Source organism: Lacerta agilis, chromosome 4, assembly GCF_009819535.1.
Source record: "Lacerta agilis isolate rLacAgi1 chromosome 4, rLacAgi1.pri, whole genome shotgun sequence".
Lineage (NCBI taxonomy): Eukaryota > Metazoa > Chordata > Lepidosauria > Squamata > Lacertidae > Lacerta > Lacerta agilis.
The window spans coordinates 15,978,201-15,988,328 of record NC_046315.1 but is presented as its reverse complement, the minus strand read 5'-3'; positions in this window follow the sequence as shown (position 1 = coordinate 15,988,328).

Here is a 10,128-nt window from a genome sequence, read left to right as displayed (position 1 = left end):
CCTGGAACCTTCTGCTTGCAAAGCATGCAATATATTACTGGGCTGCAAGCCGTCCCCCAATATTAGAGCCGGGATCGTTGATTTTTCATTTCACTCTGCACCCTATCCGTTATGAACCTCAAAATGTGCTTTGTATGGACCATACATTTAAAACGCATCTCCCACGCATCTCACAGAAAATGTGAACTGTAGTTTCCCCCTCACCGGAGCTACAATTCCCAGCACCCTTAACAAACTACAGTTCCCAGGATTGGGGTGTGTGCGTGCAAATCCTATCACAAGTTGTGCTGGGATGAGCGGCTTAGGATGTGTTGGGTCTCTGGCTCAGTCCGCTCACCCCTTGCTCAGCTGGTGTTGAATCCTGAACCCTGGTTAAGCTAAAGATAACATCTGCATAACTTGTTCACCTGGGGCTCAGCAAGCCTGGCTGAGCCAAGGCCGGTGTAAGTCCCCAAAAAAGGAACATTCATAGGGGCAGAACCAGAAAGTAGGGATTTAATCTGGATCCTAAAACCATTCATTATGCTCCCATGGCCTGGCAACCTAACGTAAGAACACTGTTTTAAAGGCTTGTTTTCCATCTGCCAGGCTTAGGCAGAGCAACCACAGCCACCTTGCTGCTGAATCTGGCGTAACTTTGTTGTTGTGGTTCAGTCGTTCAGTCGTGTCCGACTCTTCGTGACCCCATGGACCAGAGCACGCCAGGCACGCCTATCCTCCACTGCCTCCCGCAGTTTGGCCAAACTCATTCCAGTTGCTTCGAGAACACTGTCCAACCATCTCATCCTCTGCCGTCTCCTTCTCCTTGTGCCCTCCATCTTTCCCAACATCACAGTCTTTTCCAGGAAGTCTTCTCTTCTCATGAGGTGGCCAAAGTCTTGGAGCCTCAGCTTCAGGATCTGTCCCTTCAGTGAGGACTCAGGCCTGATTTCTTTAAGGATGGATATGTTTGATCTTTTTGCAGTCCATGGGACTCTCAAGAGTCTCCTCCAGCACCATAATTCAAAAGCATCAATTCTTCGGCGATCAGCCTTCTTTATGGTCCAGCTCTCACTTCCGTACATTACATTATACCGTACATTACAGTAACTTTACGCAGGTTTAACTTACACCAGCTTGCTTCACACAAGCTTCTTGTGCATGAGATTGCTTTCTATACAGTTAAGGCACAACCAGAGCACATTCTCACCTTCAAAGAATTTTGGGCACTGTACTGTAGTTTGTTAAGGATTGCAGGGACCTGTAACTGTGAAGGGTAAACTAGATACAGGTAGGTAGCCGTGTTGGTCTGCCATAGTCAAAACAAAATAAAAAATAAAAAATTCCTTCCAGTAGCACCTTAGAGACCAACTAAGTTTGTTCTTGGTATGAGCTCACACCAAGAACAAACTTAGTTGGTGTCTAAGGTGCTACTGGAAGGAATTTTTTTATTTTTTATTTTGTTTTGGGTAAACTAGAGTTGACTTTGCTCCCCCCCCTTTGCAGTCCTCCCTATCCCCTTTTCCTTTTGTGAGGTGTGTGTGTGTGTGCAGGCAGAGACTATATTGTTTTAATAGGGGGTGAAACTAAATTTCACTGTCACGTGTCATTTTAGGAGCAGGTGAACCTTAATTTTTGCACATTTCTTCACTGAAGGGTCTTAAAAATAAGTTATTGCATTTGAAGGATTCAAATCTGCTATTATTTGTGCGACTGGACAACATTTAGCTTGGTGAGTCTACATCTGATGAAGAAGCACATAAACTGCTTTTGGAAAACCAAAGGATTTTAATGTTACCTTCTGAAAATGTCAGGTGTTGCTACATCATCATCATAAGTCTAAATATATAACTGCAAACGTGGCGATCATTTTAATGATTCCTGTGCAATTTTACTTACAAAGCAAAACCACCTTATATTAGTTTAACCAGAATATATTTTGAATTCCCAAGCCATATTACAACTTTTCAGCACCCGGCCTTTTCGGAATTCAAAAGTTGATAAATTTAACACGCCCTAATTTAACTCATTGCCTGTAAGCCTCACTGTGAGGCTTTTGGGCTGAAAAGTGGGATCAAGTGCTCTAAATCAGCATTTCCCAAAGCGGTCAGGCTTGGCCCCCTATGGTCAAGGGGGGAACAAAGACCTAGAGGTTGAAAGGGGGCCAAAATGGGGGAAATGTTTATGATGGATACTGTGAATAATATAATTAGGAACTACCGGTATGTATCTCAGGAACAGGGCCGGCCCAACCATGAGGTCTGGTAAGGTGACTGCCTCAGGCAGCAGAATACACGAGGGCAGCAGATCTTAATGTATATTTTTTATCCCTCCCTTGTTCCTGTCGTAGATCTTTCCCCACCTTTTCTTCCCTGGTCAGAGGAAGGTGCAGTTTTGTGTTTCACCAAATGTTTTGTCAGGAATAAAGAGCATAGGCATGTACAGAGTGCAACTCTATTGCCAACGAGAACTGCCTGTATTTAATAGGATGGTTCCACAATACAACTGCTTTGCTTATATGTTCTAAATTGTGATTCCTGCTTATGATGGTTGGTGATTAATCAATGTTGATTAGATAGTGATTCTTCTTGGCTTTACATTTCTAAGAATTTGGGTTGGGGTCAACAACAAATTTATCAGCTCATTAAGGTGTTGATGAACTCAGAAGGTTGGGAAACCCTGATCTAAATTAACGAATGAATGAATTAGAGAAACAAAGCACTATGCCAAGCATCTGCTGGGGCTTTTAAAAAATAATTATTCTTTTGTTCACAGAGAATCTTGCACTGTGTTACGGCCCATGACAGCAGAGAAAGTGAGAATGGTTTATGTCTAGCTCTGGATTTGTTCTGGAACTGAGCTCTAGACTAAGTACTTCCTTGCTCATTTCACTGGTTGCTGGGTCTGTCTTGGCACTTTGGTTGTTGGCACTAATTGCATTCATCATCAAAGCAAGTGGGGAAGAAGGAATGAAGCATTAATTATGGTGCAAGGACTGAGTAACCCGCACTGAGTGACAGTACAACACAGCCGATTCAGGCATGCATGAGTGTTGCACAGCATCCCATAACTCAGTGACTTTTCCTCTGGTGACTTGGCCCTAGCTGTGTTGAGTGGCCTCCATCAAATGGTTGGAATTTTGAAGTGGATGTCAGATGATGTTTGGTTCAAGATGACATCTTCAGATATGGAAATCATCAACATCAAATGTGGCCCTCTCACCAGAACATACCCCTTGGACTCCAAGAGTACAGTGGTACCTCTGGTTACGTACTTAATTTGTTCCGGAGGTCCGTTCTTAACCTGAAACTGTTCTTAACCTGAAGCACCACTTTAGCTAATGGGACCTCCCACTGCCACTGCGCCGCCAGAGCACGATTTCTGTTCTTATCCTGAAGCAAAGTTCTTAACCTGAAGCGTTATTTCTGGGTTAGCGGAGTCTGTAACCTAAAGTGTATGTAACCCGAGGTACCACTGTATTTTCAAAAAAATGTGTGTGGATCCGTTTCCAACAAGTCTCTCTCCTAGCTTAAGTTCAAAATTTATTGAATGCAAAATGGGAGGAAAATCCTGGTATTATTTCTTGCTTGCTTTTTTGTGATTTTTCAGTAAATTACTAACATGTAAAGTTTGGAATCTATGCCTGTCTGAATATTGCACTGACTGAATCCAGATCCTTCCCCACACCTGGAAGATAACTCTCTGTAATCTGAGACTCAAGAAGTTTATTATCATTAATCTGGTATGGTGTACTCTGCACATGAGCAAAGATTATTATTTCACATTTTCAGGACAGCTATGCATTGCAGATATGTTCTCCTGAGCACTGAAGGACACAATAATTTTTGGTCTGCTTTGAACCACTTTAATTCTATCCAATTACAAGAAATAGGAAGAGGGGAAGTTGCCTTATACTGAGTCAGAACTTTGGTCCATCTAACTTAGTACTATCTACACTGATTGGCAGCAGCTCTCCAGGTTTTCAGACAGTAGCCTGTCCCAATCCTACTGGAAATGCCAGAGATTGAACCTGGGACCTTCTGCTTGCAAGTTAGATGCTCTAACACTGAGCAACCCCACAGCCACTTATTACATGAAAAGATATATATTCTGACTTACTTACAAACTGCTGACAAATCACTATGTAGGAGTAGCTGTCAGCAGGGCAGGGTGGCAACACTTACGTAGAGTTGCGGTAAATTACCAGGAGGGAGAGGGAGAGGCAAGGCAGCAGTGGGGTCAGCACAGTGGAGATGCACTGGCAGAGCCAATCCAGCCATTCTGCTGGTGTGTTTGCACTGCCTCAAACTGGTCGCCATCTCAATCCTCCCCCTTTCTCTCCTGGTAATTCAAAGCGACGTCAGTGACAGGTCAGGTAAGTTCCACTGCCTGCACCAACGACCACGAACACTATGTATTTTATTGGTGGAGATGCCAATTCACTCCTGTGGTATGTGATTTTCCTTTGTTAAATCGACCATTTACAATTCCCACATCTGCACCAGACATATCTGCATAGCCGGCTCTGCCATTGGGCAAAGTGAGGCAACCGCTTCAGGCAGCAGCTGCTGGGATGGCGGCAGTTGGGGCTCCCTGGCTGTTCTTCTGAAGCATCCTAGCCATTCCACTCTGCTGGAAGACAGAGCTGTGTGTTACATCCATTGGCCCTGCTAAACTACTCTGCAGCCCCAGTTGCAATGGAGGATGCAGTCCCATCCCCACTGTTGACGGTGACTCTTCTACGTGGAATGGGGTAGGGAACCAATTGTGTCCTTCGCCTAGGGCAGAAAAATGCCTTGGACTTGCCCTGCATGTACCCAAGCTATCAATTTAGTGGCTGCCTTCCATCCATTGCAAACTTAAGACAGCACCATATAATTAAATTAGATCTTTACCTGTGCAACCGTGCCTGACTTTCTAAGGTCATATGCAGATGTACATCATCAGCTCACCTGATGTTACCTGATGAACATCTGTGAATGATCTCCAGAGAAAGGCAGGCAGTGATATACAAGAGGAGGTCAAAATTATTTACACGGCATTGTTTAAGAATGTAATAGAAAGCCTATTTGACAGGAAGTGGTACGGGAACAAACAATGGGAGGGGGCGCTATGGCCTTTTGGCTGTTGTTATAGAATCCAGCTCCCGTCAGTTCCAGCCAGCATGACCAATAGTCAGAGTCAGGGATGATGGGAGCAGAGCCGTAGCTAGGTGATCTTGTGCCCCTGGCAGAACCATCCAGACTGTATCCCCTAGCCACGGACAAATTACCGGTAGCTCTTCTTTCCTCCTCTCCTCCACTCCACCCCCACCCATTCAATTCACCCTCTATTTAAAACCATTTCTTATGAGGCAATAATCAATATTTACATTTATGGGCATATTTTTAAGCCGATTTTGCGCCGTCCCCCTATCGCCTGCGCTCCTGGCAGGGGCCCACCTCACCACCCACTAGCTACGACCCTGGATGGGAGTCATAGTACAGGCAATCTCCGATTTGTGTGGGGGTTGCGTTCTGGGTCATTGTGCTTGATGGCAAAGGGTACATAAGCCCCCTCCACCCCATTACTTCCCCTTTTCCAGCCACTTCCAGGTCGCTGCGATGCACACAGGCACGCATCAGTTGGACCTGTTTGTTGCCTGTACAGCGTACGGAGGGCTAAAGCTTAGCCACAGTTCTGCTCTAAGCCATCTTTGTCTGCCAATCTCCAGTTGTTTAATCAGCTTCAAGCAGATGTAGTGTTTTCTGGACTGCACCTCACATTATCATGCTATGCCTGCCTGCTTTGAGATTCCGAACGCCTCCAGCACCATCAGGTCGCGAGCAGAGGGCTCCAGCAGTTAAATATGCAAATCTGCTTCATATGATGTCCTCTGTACAGTACTAAGGAACCAAATGATTGAGCAGAAAGCACATTATGCCCTCAAATAATTCTGGACGCTGTAGTTTACCCCTCCCCCCCCAATAGAGTTACAATTCCCAGCAACTCTTAACAAACTACAGTGCCCAGAATTCTTTGAGGGGGGGAATGTGCTTTGATTGTGTGTTTAATGGCACAGTGTGTACACAGTCAGAATAGGTTTGACATCAGCAGGTGCCTGGCAACTTATTACATAAAATACTTCAGATGACTTACAAACTGTTACTGGAGGGGGAGGAGGAAATCATAGGACACACTCTTGTGGTATGCAGTTTAAATGGAGCTGCTGTGTCATTTAGGCTTCTCATATACATGCCAGTCATATGTGTGCGCAGCCCATGAAATCAATTCAATGAGAGCCCTCATGCCATTGCTGTCATACACAGCACAGTGTAATTTTGACCTCCATTTAGGTACCATTGGCTGCCTATCTATAGGAAGATCAGGCATGCCAGCCAATGTTTTGGCTTGACTACAGCTTGCTAATGTTCACCATTGACAGATTATTCAACTAGTCACGAAGCGAACATGAAATTTGCAAAGCCCTTTGGGCTAGTGTGAGGTGAGGAGCTGTATTTTCCACCAGTTACGAGAATGAACAATGAGCTTGTGATCTTAACTGATGTGGTTGGTTGGAGAGCACCTGATACTTCAGCAATGGTGACGTTGAGGAAGAGTGGAGCTTGTCAGGTGGGAAGCCAGTTGGAGCTCCATGTAAGATGAGAGACCACCTGGGACACCATGTAACACCATAATTTCCAGGGTCCAGACCTGGAACCTGTGGTCTCCTTGGAAGAAGAGCAGGCCTCCCCAGCTGACCACCACACAATCAGAATAGAAATGCCAAGTTCAGAACCATGGTCCATGTGGTTCAGTATTATCAGCGCCAACTGGCAGTGACTTTCCAGAATTTCAGACAGGGATCTCTCCCATCCCTCTCTGGGTTTGAAATTGGGATCTCCTGCATGCAAAGCAGATGCTCTTATAATTGAACTATAGCCCTTTCCTCTAACACTGAGGAGCAACCTTGAGAAGCTATTGGAGGTCTCCATAAGAGTTGCCTGGAACCCTTGCTGGTTCTCGGATTTTGTCACACACACACCCATGGCCACAAGGGCAGAGAAGATGGCAAGCCAGAGATGAGCTTCAGGGCACTGGCACTGTGACCAGCTGGCAACACGTGAGTCTACTCAGGAGGAAGGAGAAGCACATGTAAGCGCCTGCCCTGATCAGGATCTGCCTGAGAAGCAGAAGGGCTTGAGACTCCATCTTCTGTATAAGCTCTCTTCAGTGAGCTCTGAATCACTGGGGAAATGGGCAAAGGTAACGAAATAATATAAGTGGAAGTGCAAATCACTCAGCTCAGAAATGAACCAATTGCTTTTATGGGTGCCATTATCACTCACCCCTCCATCACAATCTGTGATTGGGTTAATAATATTATAATACTGGCCTGACTTGCAGGGTCATACAGATTGCTTTAGCTAGTAGGCGTAATGGCCTGGGATTGCATACCAGTGCAAAGATCAAATTTGGCATAAGGCCAGCCTTTGAAGCTAGAGGAGGCCCTACAGTTGGGCAGAGTGAGGCGGCAGATATTATGGGGTGGGAAGAAGCAGGGAGTTCTTAGAGTACAGAGCTATGTTTGCCCTGCAGCCCCTAGGCAAGCCTACTGCCCTCTAGTGCAATAGGACAGTGTTATTCAACCTTGGGTCCATGGATCCTGTTGTACGACAACGTCCATCATCCTCTGCCAGCTTAGCCAATAGTCAGGATTGGAATGATGGAAATTGTAGTCCAACAACATCTGGTGAAGAGCACTGCAGCTGGGGACACCACCCTGTTGCCCGCGTTTAACTGAGATTCAGCTGCTAATCCATTGGGCGCCTGTGGAATGGAGGGTGGCACCGCCTCGTCCTTGTCCAGCAAAATTTATTGAGCCGGCCTCGGTGTTTAGCTTGCTGTTTTTGGCAGAAGGATACGCACCAGATGGGCAATCGCGATGTCAAATATTATTGCTGGGTAAAGAATCTGCTCAGAGGTTTGTTTTCTGACATTGCATTCCAGCTGGTTTAGCAGAACGGCGAACAGGAGAAGAGAAGAATGTGCAATTCAACACTCTTTGCAGCGGTGCCATCAGGGCAGGAATTTAGGGCATGCGTCCAGGGCCCCTCTCAGCAGAATGAGCTGGAGGGCCCCCCAATTTAGCCAGGGTGGCGTATCCTATTTTGAAGTGAAGTTAGCCCATTGCAGCCTAAAGGAAAATTTCCCCGTGAGACCATTAATTCCAGAGTCTAAAATAACTTAAAGGTGCAGTAGTTACAAATGGGGTTTGTGGTCTGTTCAGCTTCTGATGGTCCTGGAATATTCAGCGCCCGCTATGTTTTGTTTCTGCCCTAAAGCTTTGCTGTGCTTCCTGATCAAAGAGACCTTTATGCTGTTTCTCTGCACAAGGAAGCAGCTTCCAGTCCAGCATCTGAGCACATTGCCTTCCCTTGTATGTCTGGGGGACTGAAAAAAGGCCAACTGCCGCTCTCTTATCTGCAGAGCTCTTGATAAATTGTACTCAACGCAAAATAAAAAATAAAATAATTGCTTCCAGTAGCACCTTAGAGACCGACTAAGTTTGTTCTTGGTATGAGCTTTCGTGTGCATGCACACTTCTTCAGATACACTGAAACAGAAGTCACCAGACCCTTATATATAGTGAGAGAGTGGGGAGCGGTATTACTCAAAAGGGTGGTGGGAATGGGTGATTGGCTGATAGGTGTAACTTCTACTCAGTGGTAAGGCATCTGCTCTGCATACACAGAAGGCCCAAGTAATATTCATGCAGAAATGAACAGTGTGAGCAGGTGGTAAACAAGCAAGTTTTTTTCTCTCCTGCTTTAAAAATTAAGTCCCATTGCATTCAGGGGGACTTGTTCTCAGGTAAGCATGTATATTAGACATGCAGCCTCAGTATCATTATGGATTTTCTCAGCAGCCTGCTACAACAAAATCAGCCACTGACTGACTGGATTTTTTGTTCCGCATAGAAAAGGAGATATTTCAACTGCTGCAGGAGAAGTCAGTTGGCCCTTGCAGGGCTTGAACAGGCAAGAGATGGGAAGGGTTCATAGCTTGTTGCTTTCATTTGTTGCCAGCTGTAGGCTTGATGGAACAAGAATGGGAGGAGGCGGGTGATGAAGTTCAACAGGGAACAATGAGGATGCATGGAGCCTTGCCAAGAGTCAGGCTAGTAAAGCTTGCAATAGTTTTTGAAGCATCTTTCATCTTGACCACTCAGAGCCAGTTTGATAGGCTGACTACAAATATTCACCCAACCCCACCCTCAAAACAACCCCTTGCACTTATTCCTTAGGCTAAAGCAAACACAGAAGGGTAACCGGAAGAAACAGAATTGCCCTGTGGAACACCCTCGCACCAGATGTCAAAGAGAAAACCAACTACCAGACTTTTAGGAGACATCTGAAAGCAGCCCTGTTTAGGGAAGCTTTTAATGTTTAATAGATTATTGTATTTTAACATTCTGTTGGAAGCCGTCCAGAGTGGCTGGGGAAACCCAGCCAGATGGGCGGGGTATAAATAAATAAATAATAATAATTATAATTCTAGTATTTTTATTGAAAAATAAATCAATACAATTTATCAATACTACAGCCAATTAGATTTTACCCCACCCCTCAGACTTCCCTCTTCTGATTTATTCATATTGTTTCTGCATGTTATAAAATTGCACATATCATTTCCTTATTTATTCATACTCTACTAAAAAAAAAAGATTCTGTATGTTTATTCAAAACCTGCCAATGAGTCTAAGTCTCTTTGTTGTCTTTTCAGATAATTTGTAAAAAGTTCCCATTCTTCTTTAAAGTCCCGATTGCCCTTCTCACGTAGTTTATATGTTAGTTTTGCCATTTCCGCATAGTTCAACAGCATTTCTTGCCATTGCCAATTTCTTCCTTCTTCCAGGCGTTTCGACTTTTAATCTTGCAAAGGGTACCGAACCCAACAATATTGCATTGCATTCCCCATGAACCGGAAGGGCTCTATGGCAGCTTCGGGATTACAAAATGCCATAAAGTTTCCATGATCAGTGGAGAACATGGAAACTTTATGGCATTTTGTGTAGTATTTCTGCAGAAATGTACAGGATAAGCAGGTGGCAATCAAGCAGGGTGTATCTGTTTCTATTGGTCAGGGGGACAGAATGAGGGAATATTC